This window comes from Myotis davidii, unplaced genomic scaffold (genome assembly GCF_000327345.1).
Source record: "Myotis davidii unplaced genomic scaffold, ASM32734v1 scaffold104, whole genome shotgun sequence".
Taxonomy (NCBI): Eukaryota; Metazoa; Chordata; class Mammalia; order Chiroptera; family Vespertilionidae; genus Myotis; species Myotis davidii.
The window spans coordinates 2,372,488-2,395,756 of NW_006296625.1; positions in this window are offsets into that span (position 1 = coordinate 2,372,488).

Consider the following 23,269-nt stretch of genomic DNA (forward strand, 5'->3'; position numbering starts at 1 on the left):
AGAAACATCAATGATGAGAGAAAATCATTGATTGGCTGCCTCCTGCATGCCCCCTACTGGGGATCAAGCTCACAACCCCGGCATGTGCCCTTGATGCGAACTGAACCTGGGACCCTTGAGTCCACAGGCCGATGCTCTATCCACTGAGTCAAACCAGGTAGGGCAGGGAGAGTATTATCTTAAAAAAGCATTTGTAATCTTATGTGCTCTTTTCTCCTTCAAAGTGTGTTCACAGAAGTAATTAAATATTAACATTAGGTGACAGTAAGCTACTCAAGATTCAAACTATATATTCAGTGAGAACTGTGCTCTTTCACTCTTCTTTCAAAAAAATTCTATATGCAAGTTACTGGGTAAATTCATTCATTTGGAATGCTGAGGTTGAGTACATTTTTAGTCATTTTCCCTAATAAGGTAAACCATTCATATTAGGTCATTTAATCTAAACTTAGCGACTGATCCCATATTAGATTCATATTGCCAGAACAAGTCTCAAACCACAAGCAAAGGCTTGTAATCATCAATAATACGTTACACGTCTAAGATGAAATGTGATCAGGATATGTTTCTCATTCCATAAGAAAAATGTGTAATACAGATTTCTGAAATTGCAGTGTTTCATCAGAGCTATCAACTGCCAAAGACTACATAAGCCATTTCTGTGAGAAGATTATGACTTAATTGCTCTTATGGTCAACTAATTATAGGTGTGCAATTATATATATTCAATTGCCTTTGGGGGGATGAAGGTGGAATTTGAACGCAGTTTTAAGAATGAGCCCTGAATTGATCTTTTCCTCAGTAGGAAGTCCCATTCTCAGGGATTTCTGTCTTTTGACACTTTCTGGGACACACCACGTTTTAAACGTTATTTTATTTCAAACTTTACTTTAAACAGGCATGACTAAGTTGTATATTTCAGTGAATTACATCTTTCGATCAGCCAATCTTTTACTGGTGATAAAATTCTGCTGCAAGTTCCCATGACAATTTGGCTATGCTTACTTTGTAGCCACACCATGGACATGGGGATGCTTAGAATAACTTTGCTTTTTGATTCTGCGCACTATGAAGTCTGTAATTCTCTGGAGTAATTGTGTGAGACCCCCTATAGTCCAATCATAAGTAGGGCAAGAAATAAAAGTAAGATAGAGAAGAAATCTCACTTCACTGATGGGGCTAAATGTTCCCTAAGGACAGAGTGATAACACATAAATAATGAGGTGATCACCCGATTACGATGAACACTTTGTAAGTAAATTCTGTAAGAAACAACGAGTATATTTAGCTACACAGAGAATGTTGATGTATATTTATCAGCTGTCCTGACATTGAAAATTTTTGAACTAAATATTATTTATCAAGTTCTGTTCTAAAGTTGTCCATGATCTATGAATGGGTCCAGTTTTTAGGTAGAAGCATGGTCGCTAAAAATATTTCTTCTATTTTCTGAGAATTCTGTTCAGCAACTTTCACTTGAAAGAGCCATTGGCAGAGACCTACCTTGGATGAATCAAATGATTCTTATCAATGTAATTTAAAGAAGTACATTCCTTAAATATTAAAATGCCTCTCCTACAATGTCATGTAAGTGTATATTCCCATAAAACTTATTATTCTGGTGCTTTTAATGTTTTCCATGAAATGTCTTTGGTGAGAATCCTTTGAAGTACAGCCTGTATCATTACAACTTTTAACTAAATGCCTTTTATTTATTATAAACATTAGAAATAGCATTTGAATTTCGGCAGAGAGATACTGTAATATTCTGGGTAGACAGAGTGTTTACTGCATGCTTATAAACACAGGGTTGCTAAAAACCTTCCTGTGAAACCCATATCCTGCCCAAAAAGTTTGCAGTTCCTTCTCTTTTGAAATCCTGGTGGAGTCAGCAGCTAGATTTAAATGACACCTTTTAATGAGGTTATTCTTCAATGACTGAGAGTTCAATCACACAGGTATGTTCTTGAGTATGAATTTGACTTTAATTAAAGGGTTGGGCCTAATATATTTTGGTCACACATCGTTTGATAAATAATATTTTTTTTAACGTTCAGAACAAATTTTCTAGAGGCTTATTAAATTCCTGAGGTAAATCCTCCACAGTTACCTGCATAGGAAGAAGAGATGTCTTCCATGCAATGAAAATAACTGAGTAAGGCCTATAACAGCTGTGGGCAAACTACGGCTCGCAGGCCGGATTCGGCCCGTTTGAAATGAATAAAACTAAAAAAAAAAAAAGACCATACCCTTTTATGTAATGATGTTTACTTTGAATTTATATTAGTTCACACAAACACTCCATCCATGCTTTTGTTCCGGCCCTCCGGTCCAGTTTAAGAACCCATTGTGGCCCTCCAGTCAAAAAGTTTGCCCACCCCTGGAATCTTCATAGTCACATGCTAAATCCTGTTTTTTAATAGGATAAGAACATTCGCAGTCTCAGTCCCTATCAGAAAATGCAGCTTTGAATCACTGCTATCCAGATATAACCTCAGCAACAACAAAAAAAATGTTTTCCAGATCTGATAAACCAATGAAACTGTTAGTTGTGGTTGCTTGTGATTATTTGTGAGGTATTGTAGAAATAGAAAATTATACATTTTAAATACTTTAAATTAATCTTAGATAAAATTTTAAAAATCCATAAATGACAATCATATCTAACATAAAAATTTAAGAGTGAAACTTCTGTATCAAAGTACTAAACCAGTCATTAATGTTTATGCAAAGGAGAGGGAGAAATTTGGAGAATATTTTTACTTCAGTGTCCATAAGAATATTAGCCAGCTGAAGCAAAAGTATTATTTTTTACTTAACTTTTGTCTTTAAATAGTTTTATATTTATAGAAAGTTGAAAAGATAGTTTAGAGGGTTCCCATATACCCTTCAATCACCCAGTTTCCCCCATGTTACATTACTATGGTTCATTTGTCACAACTAAGGAGCCAACATTGGAACATTACTATTATCTAAACTGCACATTTTGTTCAGATTTCACTAGTTTTTATGTTATAGGATCTAAGCCAGGGGATTATATTTGGTTGTAATGTTTCTTTAGCCTGCTCTGCTTTATGATAAATTCTTAGCCTTCACTTTTATAACTGACTATTTGGATGAGTGCTGGTCAGATATTTTGTCTCTTAATGTGGGCTTGTCTGATGCTTTTCTCATGGTTAGACTGGGATTGTGCACTTTTGGGGAAGGTGACCACAGAGATGAACTTCCATTCTCATCACATCATATTGGTGTATGTTGGTGGTACATGCTCTCACCATGACTTATCACTGTGGTGAGCTTCATCTTCATCACCTGGCTGAGGCAGTGTTTGCCAGGATTCTCTACGGCAAAGTTAAAATGTCTCATTTTTTATGTTAAATCTACCCATGTTCTATGTGATAGATATTTGTTACTCTTTTTGGTTGCCCCATTCTTTGAACCTTTTTCCTATAATGACAAATCTTACCATGTGAGTTCCTGTTTTCCTAGAGTCCGAGGCTAAAATACCTTTGCAGACTCCATGCAGTGAGTGAGGAGCTCACACTGCAGTGATCAGGGGCATCACATCTGTAGACAGGGAGGCACGTGTCATGTGGACCCCACTCTGGTGAAGAGATACCAGAGACATCTAGCTTTAGAAGCAGCATGATGTTAATTTGCTTATTTTTATTTTATTATTATTTTAAACGAGTCCCAGTGCACAAAATTTGTGCACTGGATGGAGGAGGGGGTTCCTCTCAGCCCGGCCTGTGCCCTCTCACAGTCTGGAAGCCCCACAATTGATCACCCCGCAGAGGGAGACCCTGCCCACTTTCCACAGTGCCTCCAGCCAGGTAGCCTGGGCCTCCCTCTGCGGGGTAATTGATCGCCCCAAAGAAGTAGACCCGCCCACCCAGCCAAGGCTCTATGGTGGATTGCCCCCCCCCACCAGAGGAATGTCCCACCCACCTCCCTAGTGCCTCTGTGGGGTAGCTTGGGCCTCCCTCTTTGTCTTGATCATGGAGCCTCCCAATTGATTGCCCTGCCAGCCGGTGGCCTGGGCCTCCCTCTGTGGGGCGATCATGGGGCAGTGGCAGGGCTCCCGGCCAATCGCATCACACCCGCCTTGGCTGGCCTGGCGCCAGTGGGTGTCATAGTGTGGTCATCTGGATGGTTGTTCTGCTGTTCGGCTATTCTATTGATTTGCATATTATGCTTTTATTATTATAAATATTTTATTTAGTTCAGAGAGGAAGGGAGAGGGAGAGGAAGATAGAAACATCAATGATGAGAAGACTCATTGATCAGCTGACCCTGCACACCCCACGCAGGGGATTGCGCTCACAACTGGGCAATTGTTATTATTTTTTAAATCTTTATTTTGTTGAAAGTATTCATGTCCCCCATTTCCTCCCATTGACCACTTCTAGCCCACCCCAACCCCTGCCCCAGGCCTCCACCGTATTGTCTATGTCCATGGGTTATGCATACATGCACACAAGTTCTTTGGTTGATTTCTTCTCACCCACCCCAGCCTTCCCTTCAAATTTCCTTCATTTTAAAAAGTCTTCGGATACTGGTTTCATCTTTCTCTGACAGACCAGGAAACTCATTCTCACTGATACTTTCTAAGTACAGCAAAAAGAAGAGTTCCTCCACAGTGTGCTACTACTTACTTTCTAACAATAGGAAAATCCTGAATTTGACAAATAATTTATGTTAAAAGTGAATCAGAGCAAAATCAAGATTGACTTACTGAGTACATTGTCCTTATGCCCTTGCATCCCATTATCTTTCTTGAGCAGTAAAGTTGCCGCTGATACGTATGGGAGTGTGTTGTGCATGCGAGCATTATCTGGTATGAATCAAAATGAAAAATGTTTGAAAATTGCTGGTCTGTTATCCACCCTCTTTTATTTGTTTAAAATCTAGTCTTCACGAAGCTGACCAAATAGAAGTTTATACTTTTGGACCATATCATATTAGATCATCATCAAATCTTTACTAAATAATGCTTTAACTTTTGTTGTGTTCCAGCTTTAATGAAAAGTAACTATAAAAATTAGACATGATTTCCATTTTGGCATTTTCTATGTTGTACACATTTTTTCATGATACAATTACATCATTTTTAGCTTTACAGTGAAGAATTAAAAATAATAATTTTTCCTGCAAATTTGATATAATTTTCATTCTTTAATCAAAGAAAAATTTAAAACTTATTATTATTTAAAGTAATAAGTTCACAAGAACATTTGTTACTTCAATCTTTCCGTAATATCCCTAAAGTTAATATCTTGTATAACTATAGTATGATAGGATATTAAGAATTGCCATTGGTAAAATCCTGAGAGCTTTCTCCAGTTTGCATGCTGTTGTTTGTGTATGTGTATGTGTGTGTATTGAAGTAAAATTCTTTTTTTTTTATTGCTTAAAGTATTACAAAGGGTATTACATATGTGTCCATTTTTCCCCCCGCCCTAGACAGTCCCCTAGCCTCCCCTATCCCCCAGTGTCTAATGTCTATTGGTTATGCTTATATGCATGCATACAAGTCCTTTGGTTGATCTCTTACCCCCCTACCTCCTGCCCCCCAACCCTCCCCGGCCTTCCCGCTGCAGTTTGACAATCTGTTTGAGGCAGCTTTGCCTCTGTATCTATTATTGTTCAAAAGTTTATAATGGTCTCTATTATCCATGAATGAGTGAGATCATTGAAGTAAAATTCTTAACTTTTAAAATTTCTCTTTGCCTTATTGAATCAGTTATGGCAAGTAACGCTAGCTGTTGTGATAAACAAACTCCAAAATCTCATTGGCCTAACAAAATAAGAATTATTTCTCAGTCATGCAAAAGATGCAGAAGCTGATAATGGGTGTTTCCATCTGTGGATCACCTTTCATGTGGTCATTTGAAAACCAAGACTCCAACTTGCTGATCCATCTCCCTTAACTCCCAGAGTAGGTGTCATTCAACTGACAGATGGGGAAAGGTCAGGCAGGCAGGTGTTGCCTATCTCTGAGCCCACGTTTTATTGGCCAGGACTCAGTCACATGACTTCTTTAGGTGCAAGGGTGAGTGGAAAATATATTCTAGCTATGTGTCCAGGAAGAAAAGAAAATAGGTGTTGGTTTCTGCTGCATTTGAGGTCAAGTCAGGTTTTATGTCTTATGTCTTGTTTAAAGTACTGGTTACCATTTTTAGTATCTTTTTCTCTTAATCTATTTTCAAATTTTCTTTCTCAATTTAGTTATCTTAAATTCTACACACCTACTTATCTCTTTTTGGCAAAGGAATGGAGAATGAAAAAATGCAGTAAGCTCTAAAGGAGTTAAATAATGTATGTAACATTTCAATTGCAAAAGTTGATTTATTTTTCAAAATCTTTTTGTCCTTATTCTTCAATGTGTTGATAACTAATAATCAAAATTATACTGTGACTATAAACTTATTTGGAATAAAAATAAAAAAGTTTGGTCAATAATTCACATGTGAATTTTTGTAAGAGCCAAAAATAACAACACTTAAAAATATAAAAATAATTTTATTTTGTTTCATAGGCATAGACTTCGTCAAAGTTGTTTATTTTTGAAATATGGATCTTAACAAAAAATAATTTTCTATTTTTAAGAGAATAATTTTGTTTACATACTAGTATATGATTATCTGAAAGTTTTTTTCAGCCTTTCTCTTAATGTAAATATTGAAAATAGAATGTGCTATTGCTTGTGATAGTATTTCAATAATCTTATTCTATTGAACTCTGCATTTGTATGAGTTCAGTGAGTCTATCTTTTGTCTATAGACACATAGACTCTGATGGAGATAATGTAATTTACCTTCTTTGCAAATCTGCAAAAGGAATTTTTACAAGCCCCAATGATGGCAGCATGCTGCAGCGCAGGACTGACTTTCATCAGAAGAAAGGACCCACTTTCCCAACTGCAATTTCCCCATGAAAATAGTATAACAGGAGAGATAAGAACTTAATTTAAAAATCATTGTTCCATGGAAAGTCCTTACATAAACATAGAAGTCAGTTCTGCTCTTTAGTAATTTTTGACTCTCAAATCATTATTTCCACTGTGAAGTATTATGGTCTTTGTTGTCTGAGCTATTATTAGAAAATAAAGGCACAAGTCTAAGTAGGTAGAAATCAGTGAATAGAAGGAAAATGTGGCATTTCTTTTAGAAACATTTCCAACTGGGTTTTACATCATTTGTGGATTTGTCAAACATACTGAAGGGAAACTAAAAAGAAATCCTAAATGTAATTATTTGAGTCTTTCCCCAACAGTGTATATACATGTAATTAAGGGGAAGACGGGTGATCTATCTTTGGTGTGAGTCAACGTCTTGAATATGTATGATGTCAAACCCAAATCCCTGAAGCACATCAAACCCTCCTGTTCCTCCCCAGCCACAGACATTCCTTTTCTTCCTCCCTTTCATCCTTTTCTGGCATGACAAATATAGAAGTGAATATGGAAATCATCTATGGAGTTTTAAGGAACAAGCACTTCAAGCTGTTTTCCAGAGCAAAAAGATTTTTCCCATGCAATTGTTTTTCTCTAATACCTTTTCCGGTTCCAATTAATATTCTCTAACTTATTTTTCTTGTTCATGCCAGAGACTTGTTCTCCAGGATGCTTTAAAAAAACTTAAAAGAGTTTTCTTTCAGACCCCTGATATGAATTTGCCATGAATTAGTTTCTAATTATTATTTGACAGGGGTTATTATGCTGTGAAATTTTTATCTGGTCATTTGTCTTATCTTCAGCTATGGGCTATATCAATATTGAAGGATAAGAGTCCTGATCCTGCCATTTCAGTGAAAGACTAAAGTTGCAGAATAAAGGTATGACACTTCATTTTCCACGTGGACATTTTTAGTTTTGTGAATTAACTGGGGCTGATTTAACCTTCCTGCTGTGACTCCTGACTGCACAGGCCTGGGCCAACTTCTGCTTCTCATATTAGCCAGCATGTTTCAGTAGTTCCAGACTGCTGTTCATTTGAGCCCAAGGAAACAATAATTACAAGGGAAATATCCTGCTTTAAAAACATGTATAATAAAATAAAAAAACTACAAAGTTTTCTTAGGAAGATTTTAAAGGACTTTAGTATATGGAGTTGTATATGATAGACCTGGATAGGCAGACTAACCATGATAAATATGTTCTTTCCTCTCAACTTAAATCAAAGGTTTCTCTTTTTTTTTTTCGGGGGAGGGGGGAGGATACATATTTAATACAGTATAGAAGATATTTAAAATGTGTTTATAGACAAAAGGGCTGGAAAATGAAAACAAGAGAATGGGATATGTTATCTCAGATACTACAGGACAAGAAGGCTAGAATAATGGCAATCATGAGAACATGTAAAAGTATAGATAAATTGAAGAATGAAACAGGATAACCAGGAAACAAACCCGAGGACATATATCAGCAAGTGTTTTAAAACAAACATAAAATTATAAATCATGGGTCAAAGAGTTTTCTGGTAAAAAAGTTTTCATACATACATCAAAATAAACTGTACTTGTATTAGAGGGATAAATATTTAAAAGTTAAACCTAGGTAATTATTCTATTTAGCATAAAGAAAAATTTTCTGAGCAGATTCTAGGACTTTAAAAGGGAAGCAATAGCTATATTAAACTACAGGAAAAACTTTGAAATTCTGTACCTATTCAAAAACAAACATAATTAATAAATAGTTATGCTTCAGAGGAAAATTTGAAATGCTTTATATATGTGGTTATAAAAATTAGGTTGCTCTCAGAGAAAATTTTCAAAATTTGTATGTATTAAAAAGTACAAGATACAAAGACCAAATGGGAAAATGAGCTGTAACAAATGTAACTATTCTTAATATGTAAATAGCTCTAATGAATCACTGAGAGATAAATTTTCCAATAGAAAAATGAAGTCAAATTATATAAATAGGCAATTTACAAAATAAAACTACAGTGTTGAGTAACCATAAAAATATGTTCAACCTTACCAACAATTATATAAGTAAAAAATAAATTGAGAAATACCATTTACCTCTTACCAGATCATTAAAATGTGTATATATATATATATTGATTACAGAGAGGAAGGGAGGAAGGGAGAGGGAGAAAGATAGAAACATCAATGATGAGAGAGAATCATTGATCGGCTGCCTCCTGCACATGCCACGCTGGGGATCAAGCCCGCAACCTGGGCATACGCTTTGGCCAGGAATTGAACTGTGACCTCCTAGTTCATAGGTTGACACTCAACCATTTGGCCACACTGGCCAGGCTCATTAATTAAAACAGAACAAAACACCACATTAATATCTAGTATGGGAGATACATCCAAACAAGTGCTGGCATATTCAAGGGTGATAATGACAATATTTACAACCAGTACACCATGGCGCTGATCAATCAGAATAGACATCCAACCAATCAGCTCTGTTCTGATGGAAATATAAACTCCTACAAACTTTCTGGTGATTAATACGTCAAAATCGATCATATTCTTCCATTTATATGTTAAATATTTTGGAAAAATTTCCAAATTACTTTCCAGACAAGTTTTTATCAAGTTACACTTTTATCAATAGTTAATGAGAATCTGCTCCCTCATATCCTAGACAATGCTGGGTATTTTTAATTATTTTAAATTATTTGCTATTACAATCTGAAAATATTATATTATTATTGGTTTGATTTGCATTTCTTTGGCTATTAATATAACTGGCTGTTTGTATTTCTTTCCTGTATACCAGCTGTTCTTGTCCTGTTATTTTTTTATACTAGGTATTTGAACAGTTAGTGTATGAGTAGAAGAAAAGAGATTTATATAACTTTTCTTTCATACATGGTCATACCAGTTACTTTTCATGGTGAAAACTAGTCCTTTGTAGAACACAATGTTCTGAATGGAAAGCAAGAATGAAAGAACATACTTTGTGGCATTTCGGTGAAAAACAAGTCACTAAATTTAAAAGATCATGCATTACAACAGAAAGGGGTGAGTATTGGCTGATGTGCTGGTGTCATAGCTGCATTTAGTTCTGTAGGCTTGTCTTCTGTGTCTCATGTATTACTTCACTTTTCCTGTAGCCCCTGCCAATATGGGACCACCCAAGGTCATGAATGCAGCTCTTTCTGTAGGACCTTAAGTAAAGCCCAAATTGCAAGGTAGAGGTCTTCACTTTGCCGTTTGAGGCATGAATAATCTCTCTGCAATCTCTGTTACCCCACTTAAGTTACCATGTGGAATGGCATGTTAGGTGGCTTGGAAACGGTTCTATACTCATATCCTAAAAAGACCCAGACAGTTTTTGTGTACTTTGTGAAGGCAGAGAGAAAATAAGGAAAGGACTCGGGGTTTGATCTAGAAATCCCATCCAAGTTGGTTGGGGTTTGGGGTTTCCTGGGTTGTTGTAATGTCTGGGGGAACCTTGCAAATAGGTTGGTAATGAAGCATTTTGAGGGCTGCTGATTCAGAAAATAGATCAAGTTGTCTTGGGTATGAGGCATCCCATCTGCTTGTACACTCCATCTTGTGTTTAAAGGATAAATCTGGTGGTGTGAGGTTATTGACATTTAGGTATATAATTGGTTGTCATAGAAGAGGATCTAGGAGAAATTTTAGAGCCACATTTTAATCATGAAATATTAGATAATTATTATGATTCCCAGAGGAGAATCATTTTTTGACTCAGTTTTGACCACAAGGTTTTCATTTGTCTGATTCCTTGTTTACCAATGATTGGTGCTCGGAGGGCTGTAACATGAAGTACTCATAACAATAAAAGGCAGCTACTATGTTGTAGTAGAAAGAGTTGTCAAAGAGGCATCAGAAACTGGCTTACTGTATTTCTCTGCAGTCTGGGGACAGTTCCTTATCTCCTCCAAATCAATCAATAAAAGGAAGGCACATTACCTATCACGTCTAACTCACAGGGCTATGATCAAATTCAAAGGAAAGACTGAATGTTAAAGTACTGGGAAATATAAAATATTATATGATGGCAAGTTACTATTATCAACTGATAAATAATACCATGCTATGAGTTAATTTGACTTTTATAGATATGTCTTGAATGATCATTTTGATAAAAGTTATGGGAGACACCAAAAGGTCATGTGATTCCTATAATTCTCGAGAGGGTGAACTCACATGAAAATATTTACATATTTTTAGCTCGTGTGTGTGTGTGTGTGTGTATGTGTGTGCGTGTGTGAATTATGTATTTTCTCTCTTGGATTATTTTATCCATTATTTACTCTTACAATAAAAATATTTTCAACTTTCTAAAAGCATTGGTAAGTTTTAACTTTTATTAAGGTAACAAAACCACTGATTTAAATTCAGTGAATGCTCAGAATAATCTATTTTCCTAATGTGAAAAAATTAAGTTGAAAATAAAATATATCTATATATATTTCAACATGGGTATGTGTATATCTACATTTATATCTGTGCACATGTACAAAAGTTGCATTTCCAAATATGGCAGTAAATCTAAATAACTGGCATAAAAACTACATTTTTCAGCCTTAAAACTGTGGTCACAAACATCCAGTCTTAATGTCTCTGTCTTATTCAGTGTTCCATTTGAGGGAATTACTTTATGTTCTGGTCTGGCACAACTTGTTCAGATTCTAAATGAAGGATTAGACTAAAATTAGGAGGAAATGTCTATGTTTCAATTTCTCCATAAAGGTGTCAAATGGCCTAATACTAGTGTTGCAATTCTGTCTCTTTTATTCAGGCTTTCCTTTGTAGAAATTGTTCCACAATATACTAACTAATACTGAAATTTCTTCTAGAATCTCAAAGCTGGCTCTTGTGCAAACCAATGCGCCACATGTAACTGAGAAACATAGTGCTTCATGTTTTACAGATTGAGAAAACAGAGCACAGATGAGCATTAAAATAAGCTAGAAGGAGATTAGTGTTACTGATTTTGCAAACTTAGAGCTGAGATCATCAGTAAGTTAAAAAAAAAAAACAGCTGATGTACACAGTGATGCCAAAATAGTCAGATAATATGGTAACATAGGCACAAAAACAAAAAACAAAACACACCTAATCAATTCAGTAGATAACTTTAACCATTTGATTGTATTTTAATCAAAAGGGGATAGCCTCAGTCCCAAATACTCATAGTTTTCTAATGTTTGCAATAGCTCTGAATTTTTAAATGTGAGAATTTGCCTTATAGATAAAATGGATAATTGACTATTTCCTTAAATCTTCACAAGCTAATGAAATTGCTTCTTCCAGCTGGAATACCCTTCCTTTCCTACAATTTCTAGTTGAAAAATCATTAATTCTAAATCCTTCAAACTGTATCACACTGATATTGCTCATGTTGTTGGTATCCATACATTAACTTGTACTGAAATGTGAAGAATTTATATCTCAGGTGTTTCCCCTAAGCTCCAGATTCATATTCAAATGTGCATTATTTAGTTCATGATCTAAGAGATTAAGAAAGAAGAAGGGGCAAATCCCAAAAGTTACACTTGCAGCTAGATCTAGCCCTATAAAGAGCTTATCCTGATTCCAGCAGTTTCTTCTTACATCTCATTGGTCACATCAATCTGCAGCTAAGGTTGGGAAATTTATATTTCTACCCAGGTACATTGGTGACTTTGACAATATAGGGGAGAATGGGGAGTGGATTTTGAACAAGCAATTAGTAGACTCTAATAGAAAAACAAAACAAACAAACAAAAAAAGAACCTACAGGGAGCCTACTTAGTCTAAGGTCAGTGCAAGCTCAACCTGTGCCAAATTCAGCTTCCTCTCCTCCTATACCTGCTCCTTTTGCTGTGGTTTCATCTCCCTAAATAGCACCATTCCCTGCAGTCTCCCAAACCAGAAATTCCAGAAGCATTCCAGATTCCAAGCTCTCTCTTAAACTCTGAGTTAATCCATTTAATGCAGCTTCAGTTTCTTTACTATTGTTTATATCTGTCCCTCCTCACAATTCCCATGGCCAGTATCCTAGAGAGATTTTTGGATGGTTGGATAGTAGTCATTTTTTCATTGTCTTCTCAGTTTTCATATCCACCCCATTCCCACCCCAAAACTCCTCCACCCAATTCCTGGCCATGCCTTCCCGGTACTTCTCTTTTTCATTTGAATTACAGAGAATCAGGCCCCAACCTTGATTTTTAAGGATGAAGTACATGATTTAGGCCAATCCAATCAGCATTTTTCATCCTCCTGGATCCAGGGGCTGGTTCAGAGACAGTCATATAGCCCTGGCTAGTATAAACACTGTAAATCTATGCACTTTTCTGTGAATGCTGAAAAAACAACATTCTGGCCTACTTGAAGCGAATGTAGAACTGACAGATGATGGAAGCCATCTGGGGCTCACCAGGCATACTTGGCTGTGATGAAGTTTTCACCAAGTGTAGAATGAAGTGACAGGACAAAACCAGGTCCTTGGTGTCATTGTTGGGCTATAAGATAAAGCCTCTACCTGGGTCAGCTCTCTCTTTGGACCTTTTAAGATAGTAAAATATTAAATTTTGTTTATTGAATAAGCCAGTTTGAATTGAATCTTCTGTTTCTTGCAACCAACAGCTTCCTATTGATTCCATCTGTCAATTTCTTGTTTAATTGAAAGAAGAAAGTAGTGTGTTCAGAAGTCCCTAAAATAGAGGATATGACAAAATTTGGTTTACAGTTGCTCATATGGAAAATAGTACAATAAACTCTGTGTTTCCCATACTGACAACTGTAAACCTACTTTTGCCCAACCCTGTGTGGTTATCTATTTGAGGCTTTTGAAAACAAAAGTTAGAATTTTGAAATAATTATTATACTGGATAATTTAAAATAAGGATGGTATACTCTAGTGCTCTGTGTATCAAGGAACTGCCTCATAAGAAGGGTGACCATTAGTCTTGGTTGATCTAAGCTAGTCCCTAGTTCATGTCTCCTGAAACATCACAATTAGTAATAGCTCCCCATTTCTTTATCCAGTGTCCCAGTTTAGATAATCCTATATAATAACGTAGTATGCATATTGTCCCCTCATCTGGGAGTTCTTCTGGAGTTCAACCAGGGGGTGGGGCTGGCCAGGGGAAGGGAGGGAGTACCCAGCCAGCAGCTGGCAGCCGCTAAGGACCCTACCAGTGCACGAATTTCATGCACTGGGCCTCTAGTAAATTATATGATCACTGTACTAACAAAGTAACCAAGGTTTACATAATTGTTTAGCTTTGGTACAAATTATCTAACATGTAACGATATTCATCTCTTAATGTCCAGATTGAAAATAACTTTATTCTAAAGAAGTGGATATGAACCTCAGAGCAGTGTTTCTGGCTTCCTGAGCTATCTCAGTATTCAGCTGTCTTCAGACCATTTACCCAGTTGACAACCTCAGTAACATGAAGGAGAAACACATGTGATTTGGAAGTATCACCACATCCCCAGTAAAGTAGTTCAGTGGGTTGGAAGTAACTTATCATCTTCCTGCCAATAAACATTACTATAGTGGTTTTTAAGCATGCTGAGATGTTTTTGTTTGTTTATTTTTCTCTCTCAGAATGTTAGCTTCTCATATGATACTGGGTTGTATCTAGGTATTTAGAGTAGGGTGAAATGCCCTTCATCACCATGCTGTCTTCTTTTTAGCAATTCCCTATAAAACCCAATAAAGCCTGGGATGAAATGTGGAAACCATAGTTGATTAAAGTCCTTTTTTAGAGATATTTTGCCAAAGTAAAGAGTCCATGTGGCCTAGTTGACAAAGTACTGGGATAAGAGTTAAGAGACGTAGGTCTGGTAACATTTTTAGTTTGTTTATTTTCCCATCTCCATTGCTTAGGAGAGTGACAGGAACATGGTGGGAACAGTGACTACTTGTTGAATGAATGAATGAGTGAATGAATGATAGTGCCGGTGAACATGATTTATAAAACCTCAGTCTAAAGCCTCTCCTGTTTTAGTTTCCTAATCTGCAAATGGAATTAAACTACCTATCCCACCTATCTCACAAATTTGTTAGGAGGATCAAATGAGCTAATGGTGTGAAAAGCTAGCAAAAAAATAAAATTATATACAAATGCAAAACTTAATTATATACAAAAATGTAACAAAATCTTTCATCTCCTACCCAAGGAATAAATATACCTAAATTTAACATCATGCACTACAGTGTTGCTTCCATATATATTATTATAATTTATTTATTTCTCCCAATTTTAAAGCACATTGAAAAGGATCAGATCATTGAATAGGTAAATCAGTATATGGAAAATTTCCATCAAATAATACATTGAAACACTTAGAATCATGACTGTAACTCAAATTAAAATTCTATGAATTCTCAAATGTGGCAACAATGAGGAGAGTTCTATTTTCCTTAGGTATTAGAAATAGAAAATAATGATTTGTCATTAACTCTAGAATGTAGGAAAAGAACTAATAAATTCTTTCACAAACTTCAGTATACAGGAAGCACAAACACAATAACAAACAAATGACACCCTTTCTGCTTATGTTTTTGGATAAAAAGTCAACGCAAGATTTCTAGTGGTGGAATATTTCATATAAAATTCCCTTTTGGGGGCCCCAAATTTTAAAATAAAAATTCAAACAAAAACAACATAGTATATTTATAGAACCAGAACATATGTTCCATTGAATAAAAAAATTATTGTTGGCAGTCCAGCCCTGCCTAATTTCAGCAGCCTGGTATACACGTGCCAACTTCTCACATAGTGACTTACTTGTGGTTACCTTTCACTCCATGCCTAACCACGCTCTTAGAGACATGTTTGAACCTCTTGCTAGCAAACATCCTAGAGGAATTGGTTTAGCAACAGACAAAGACTTCCTTTGGAGCACCAGGTCCCCGTCAAAGCAGTATAGGCCATTGGGCATTTCCCTCAGGCTCGGGAAAACAAACAGCCCATAGGACGAAGCTGGGAAGGGAGTGTCCAGCAGCTGGGACATGTGGAATTTGGGCAAATCAAGAAGTGAGAGCAAAAAGTCCTTGAGGAAGTGAAGGATCTCAGGAAGGGCTGGGGACATGATGTCTCTGCTGCGCCACTATCCCCGGCCCTGGGCCATCTTACAATAGAGAGGAAGGGAAAGTAAAGGAATGTATGAAGTAAAAGAGGTTCAGTGCTTGTCAGGGCTTGAATAGAAGCAGAAATAAAGCTCCTGGTTGTAGAAAGATTAGTCATGATTGAAATGTGAAGATATTTTTATTAAGTGCTTAGGCAGAGAACCGGCCTGGAAATCAACTAAATAATTAGGCCTTTTTATTGTTTTTTATTCATTTGTTCCAATGATCAATGTGCATAGTTTTGACAAAAATGATTTCACTTTGCCTTCAATTGGGAAGAGTTTATCTCATGTGCCATTACAATGGTAGACAGTGTTAAAGCTCCATAAAAATCTCCAAGTCTAAGGATAGCTTTGTTCATTCAGTCACTGGGTAGTGAGGGCCAGAGGCTAGACTGCAGCTCAACCTTGCATACTGGGACTGGAGCCTGGGTTGTGGTTTAAATTTCCAGGGGGATCATCAGTACCACTGTCTGTAGCCAGAGGGACCACAGGTTCAACACCAGGAATACAACCCGCTGAAGACTGTGGCTTCACACAGCAAGGCTGTGTAGCAAGGGAAGTAAAATAACCTACCCATCAGAGACAGGAAGGGAGAGGGGTTGTGGTGCCCCAGGGAAAGTATAGCTGGGCAGGTCTCTGGGGACCTGGGAGAAGGATGCCTGGCAGGAAGAACGGGGCAAGCAGCGAGGACGGCAGGGAATATTGGTCAGAAATGCATACGGAATTAGAATACTTTTCATTTCACTATTCCCAGGGGGGTTGACTATTTCAAGTTGGCTCTGTGGTCATTAGAGATGCAGACTAGTGAAACGTGTGGGTCCTGTGGGATGCTGGTTATTTGACTAGACAAGAAAATGTATTCTGTGAACAAATGTACTATTTGAATTTAAAGTGTAATTGTTAGGTACCAATATAGGAATTCTGTAGATCTTTATTGACTAGTATTTTTGTAACAAGTTTGACTGTTTTATAGCATTAGGGTATGTAATTTTAAGTTTGGAGAAGAAACTAAGCAAGCTTGCCTATTTTACCTATTTTTTAAAAAAGGCAAAGGATCTGAAGAAACTAGAGCAGTGGTTCTCAACCTTGGCTGCATATTAGAATCACCTGGGAATCTTTTGAAAATCCTGATTTCTGGGCCTCATCCTCCGGAAATTCTGTTTCTTTGTTACTAAGGTTGTGGCCTCACCCCATAACAAAGAAACAGAATTTCCAGAGGATGAAGCCCAGAAATCAGGATTTTAAAAAGATTCCCAGGTGATTCTAATGTGCAGCCAAAGTTGAGAACTATTGCAATAGAGTATGTCAGGGCACAAACCTATTAAGGAGCTCATTTTTGGTTTCTGTAAAGGCAGTTACACATGTGCATCAATGGGAGGACAGTTAGGCCTTTAATATAAGGATCTGTTTCACACACAATCAATAACATTGCATTGTTTGTGATCCCTCAAAAGCAGTTATATTGAGCAAGATTTTCTTCCCCTTCTGTGAAGTGTGTTATTATACATCACTTGATATTTTAACTAGTTCTTCAGACTACAATTCAGGGATTTTCTGGTGTTTTATACTAGATGTTGGACATAAGAAAATATGGAAGATTGCAGATGATTATTAAAGTTGTCCTTCATTGAAAAAAGTAGAATTATTTGTTCAGGGAAAGGAATAAGCACTTTGTCAATAAAATAAGATAATCAAAAGCAGAAAGATGTTAAAGCCTTAGTAGAATGCAAATAATGTCATGCAAGAGAAATTGTTTATTTGGCTAGTACATAAAATTCCAAGTAAAAATAGGCTAGCTATAATCTTTCCATGTCCATTTTAGTCCTTTTTGGTGAGAGCAAATGGTCACTAGATGATTTCTGGCCCAATAAAAATAATAGATTTGTTTCACTTTAGATTTTTTTTTAAGAAGATTATATCTGAGGGATGGTAAATATGTATTATTTTAAATAACTACTGATACTAGACTATGTAGGACTATAGCTTTTTTTCTGGGTATTTTTAAAATATTCTTTGGACTCTCTCTGACATACACATATGATCCAGTTACTTCCACTGTGTAAATCTATGTAATGTTTTGAATCAGAAATAAACAGAATAATGGAAACACTATTGCTGCCAGTGTACAAAAGCTTTCGAATCACATACTGCCAAGTTATATGGAATGCTATTCACAGGTCTTAAAATTCAGAATTTGCAGAACCTGAACTTGGAGTCAAAGATGTCAGAGAAGATTACCCAGGAAGTCACTGTCAGTTGCTTACTGGCTGTTTGAATTGGGCTGCTGCTTACCCTCCCAGTCTCATTCTCTTCACCTGTGATGGGGATATTAATGGGTTTCTTGAATCATTGTTGTAAGCCTTAAGTAAAACAAGCTGCCTAGGATATATGGGCTACTTAATAAATATTATTTCCTTACACATTTTCTATGCTGGTTAGCTACAAAAAATGACATAAAATGTTTTCTTAGTTAACTCTAGCTGCAAAGAGCAGAAAAACATAAAAGTAAAAAAACACACGAAACATTTGCTGAGGTAGTATGCCTAAATACGGCCAAAGTAATGTTATTATTTTTTCATCATCTTTCAGATAAGTACATTATCTTCAAATTACAATAGCAATACAGGCAGAGTAATAAATATTCATAAAATGGTAGAAAAAATGAGACAGATGTGCCATTCTCATAGAGTTAGTTTGTAACTTTAACTCAGTTGTTTAAATGTGGTGTGTTAAACAAGTTGAGGCTGTTTATGAGAAATCAAATCACCTTGGCCCCTTAATAGGTATTGAGTTTAAAACCGTAAACCTGACCAGTATGGCAGAGAGAGACCTAAGGGAGACTCATTTATCTGAGGTCTTTCTACTTTTCTATTCAAATATTTTTTACTACCTTTGGTTCAGGAGTTTTATGTAGATATTGCCTAGAATATGGGGTTGTTGCTTTTTTTGTGTGTGTGTCAAAGCTATAAAGTATGAATTTCTCTTAGAATGTATGAAAATATGTACGTCTATCAATACAGATATTAATTATATGTTTACCTCTTTTAATTGATTAAGAGCAAGGTTTTAGCTAAACATGTTCAGCATTATTTGGGGGAGTGTCAGAGAGGTGTAGGGTAACAAGAAAATGGGTTGTCCAATATTTATTTCAAATTCTATCACTTTGTATGTCTAACTATTCCAGATGAGGAGACACAAGCCTTCTGAAGGCAGAGCAGTCTCATGGATTAGGCTCATGCTGCTCTTCTCCGGAAAACATGCCCACTAATCTGTTCATCGTTCTCAGAGTCCAGGAAAATAATTCACATTTGAATAGTCAGACATGGAGGACTTCCTTCTTCCACCCTAAAAACCAGTATGGCAGCAGGTCAAAGTTGGAAAACCCATTCTGGCCCACTCCCTGTCTCCTTCTCTGTGTCTCCAGGCAAATAATATTAGGGGAATAAGTAGTCTTCCAAGTAACTGAGACATCTGTGCTGTTTTTCCCCCCCTGGTAACTGTGCCTTTACCCCTGTGTTCCAGACATAGTGTAGGAGTTTTACATGCCAGCTCATCTGACCATCCCATCAGCCCTATACAAGGCAGCTCTTTTACTATGACCATGCTACAGATGAGAAGATTAAAGCCTAAGGTTCGGTGTTTTAGTGAAGGCCATATAGCCTAAAAATGGTGCTACTGGAGTTTCAGTCTAGGTCTCTGGTTAAAAGGCTAGACTTTTAACCACTAAGTAAATGATCAAGTATCTTAATTGGAGGTTTTCTATTAAGAAAAACAGGGCATACTCTAGCTCTCAAACAAATTAGGCCTTGTTCTTGAGCTACACCAGATGTAAGGATGACTCAGGGCTGGTCACTTTCTCTATAGAAAAGTGCAATTCAGTTTACTTAGCTGTGCATAATTTGATTCTTATGTTTGGCAGAATATTAGCCACCCAAACATGGCCAACTAATAATTCCTGGAACCTGTGACTATGTTAGGCTATATGACAAAGGGAAATAAAAGTTGCAGATGAAGTTAGAGGTGCTAAGCAGTTGACATTAAAATAGGGAGATTATTTTAGATTATGCATGTGGGCCCAAAGTAATCACGAGGGTCCTTAAAAGTGGAAGAGGGAGGCAGAAGAGGAGGTCAGATTGGTGTGATGTGAGAATAACTTCAACCTCTATTGATGACTTTGAAGATGGAAGAAGGTGGCCACAGCCAAGGAATGCAACAGTCTCTAGAAACTAGAAAAGACAAAGAAACAGGAATTGCCCTGGGGTAAACAGAAGTAACGCAGCCCTACCAATACCTTGATTTTAGCCCAATGAGACCCATTTCAGACTTCTGACCTCTGGAACTATAAGAAAATAAAGTTTTGTTGTTTTAAGCCACTAAAATTATAAAAATATATTACACCAGCTATAGAAAACTAATGCAATTAAAAAACAACCAAGAAACCCTAAAGTAGTTTCATTAATGGGATTTGTCTAAACAAATTTATAATGGCCATCCTTTGGTATTGGAGTTCATATAAGATACTTATTTCTTTTTTATAATATTCTTTATTTTCGGAAATTTCTGCGTTTTGGTATTGTATGTGTATACTTTAAAAGTATAATTTGAAAAATAATTCAGGTGAATTATAGTGCCATCTTGGGGCTTCCCTGAGTCAGATACTGTTGCAGGTGAATTTTGATCCTTATGATTAATGATGACCGTATGTGATGGATGTGTTAAACCTCTGTTTATATAAGAAATACTTTTCCTAAGATCTCAGGTTATGAACAGTTGAATGGAACTGAAAGCCAAGTACTCTAAAACCTATGTTCTTTCCATTAAACCACAATGTCTAACAAATGAATGAGATTAGAGCTACAAATGATTCTCTGTTACAATTTTACTTGTACAGGTTGGTTTTCTTCATTTTATTTGTCTATGCCATACCATAAATCTCACAGTATGTAATAATTCTTGCTGACTGTGTTGATTAACTGATTGGATGTTAATTTATATACATTGTCTCATATGATGATAAATTATATGGTTACCAACTTTTTTAAAGGTTACTCTGTTCTCAGTATACACAATTTAGGAAATTATTAGTCCTTCAGCTATTGTTGGTCTTTGCTATGTTAAGGGAGTGTACTTGGGTTCAATTTCTACCTAAGGGTCACTGGTGACCTAAATACAGTTGCTTCTTAAGGCAAAAATTGGGAAACATGGAGATGTTGTCATAAAGTGTTTAGCTTGGTTTTTCTGGATGAATGCTTTGAAAAATACCACATTTCCTTAAAATTTTGGGGTAAAAATCTCACTTTGAAATGCTGAATTAAGTTTATAAACCAGAAGACAGAGAGTGTTATGTTCAACAGCCAAACCTCCTGGTGACCCGAAGCTAGCTCTGGCCCAGGGCTGCACTTTTAACACAGAAGAAATGTCTTTTTGGACACCTCACTGCTCAGCATGGGATGTTCATGATGATCATCTACCAGATGTGTTGAGTAAATATGACACAGAAACATAATTGTAAAGAATATTATGAAACTTTCTGAACTTTTTTTCCTCAGAGAAAAAAGAATGCTAAAATAATTGTAAATAAATATATTTTGAACCATATTACAGTTAAGTTGGAAATGAATAGCCTTTTTAAGTTCATAGTTTGATAATAGGTACAAATTAATTGGGACATGTACCTACCTCTGGCCAAATGAGTATGTCTGGCATAGTAGCTGGCATCTAAAATTGTGCCTGGATTCTCTGCTGGCTATTTCTCTCCCCTCATCTCTTGGCCAGACTCAGAAAAGCATTTGGAGATATATTATGATATTTGTAAGATATCCATATGGAAGGAGCTTGGGTCTCTGAACCAACTGGTTGGTCACCTGCAAAACAATTAATTGACATGAATAAGAAACAAACTTGGTAGTGTTAGTAAATGAACATATATATTTATAATATTTTTAAAAACCATACTATTTATAATAAACTTTAGAACGTTACAGATGCCATTAAGAAGCAGTGCCCTGTGGTCTTTAGTAAAGAAGGAAATCTACCTACAGTGGCTATAACTCAGGAGAGGCACTCGTCTCTAGGAAGCATTGTCTGGCAGCTCAGACTCCATCGGAGCCTCTCATTTGACCTTGTGGGGAGCCCACAAAGCTTACTAGCCTGATCCCCATCTGTGCAGTCAGCTCACTAGCAGGGCTATGTTTTATGGATCTTTGAATTCCTAGTGCTTGCTTAGGGGAGGGGGGGGGGAGTTGGCAGTCTTTCAGTAAATGTCTCTTTAAGATGTGACATCTGAAAATAAGAGGACAGTAGAAATGAAATTTGTTGGTTAATAGAATTTTGATGGGTGGAGACTGTGATGAGGAAAATCTTCCAAGCAGAGGTCTCTGCAGACATAACAGAAGAGGGGTCTTTGGTATTTCATTAGGATAGAAGAATTCACAGTCTCTCATGATTAAAGTAGGGTGAGAGCAAACCTTGGTCTACTTGTATTTGCCTCCATCTTTAGTGTGTGTATGGCTGTGTGCATATGTCAATTTACATGATAAACACAGAGAACATTGAAACAATCTAGAATATAAAACCGTGTAAAATTAGTTTCAAAATAACAATGACATCTATTTGTAGAAAACAAGGTTGGTGAATATGAAGTATCATAATGATATTGTAGACATCAGTATAATTTAGCAATAAGATTAGCATTTTGCCCTGGCTGGATTGGCTCTGTGGATAGAGCATCAGCAGGGGGACTGAAGGGTTGCAGGTTCGATTGTGATCAACGGCATGTGCCTTGGTTGCAGGCTTGACCCCAACACGATTGGGGCGTGTGTGGGAAGCGCCCATTGATGTGTCTCTCTCACATCCACGTTTCTCTCTCTTTATCTCTACCCCTCCTTTCCACTCTCTCTAAAAATCAATGGAAAAATATCCTTTGGTGAAGATTAACAAAACAAAACAAAAGATTAGCACTTCTTTAAATTAGGTATCTTGCTTTTTACTAACAAATCATGTGAAAAAACTTATTTGTACAAAATATATTCATTTATTAAATGTATATTATGAGTTAAGCATGGTTTTGAGTGCTACTTATCCACTAGGAATAAAATAAACATGGTTTTTCCCTATTTTGAAATTATGGTATGTAGATACAGGGTGTCCCAAAATAATGAGATACAGGGTTATCTCCAAAAAATGTACATGTACTTTAACAGCTGAT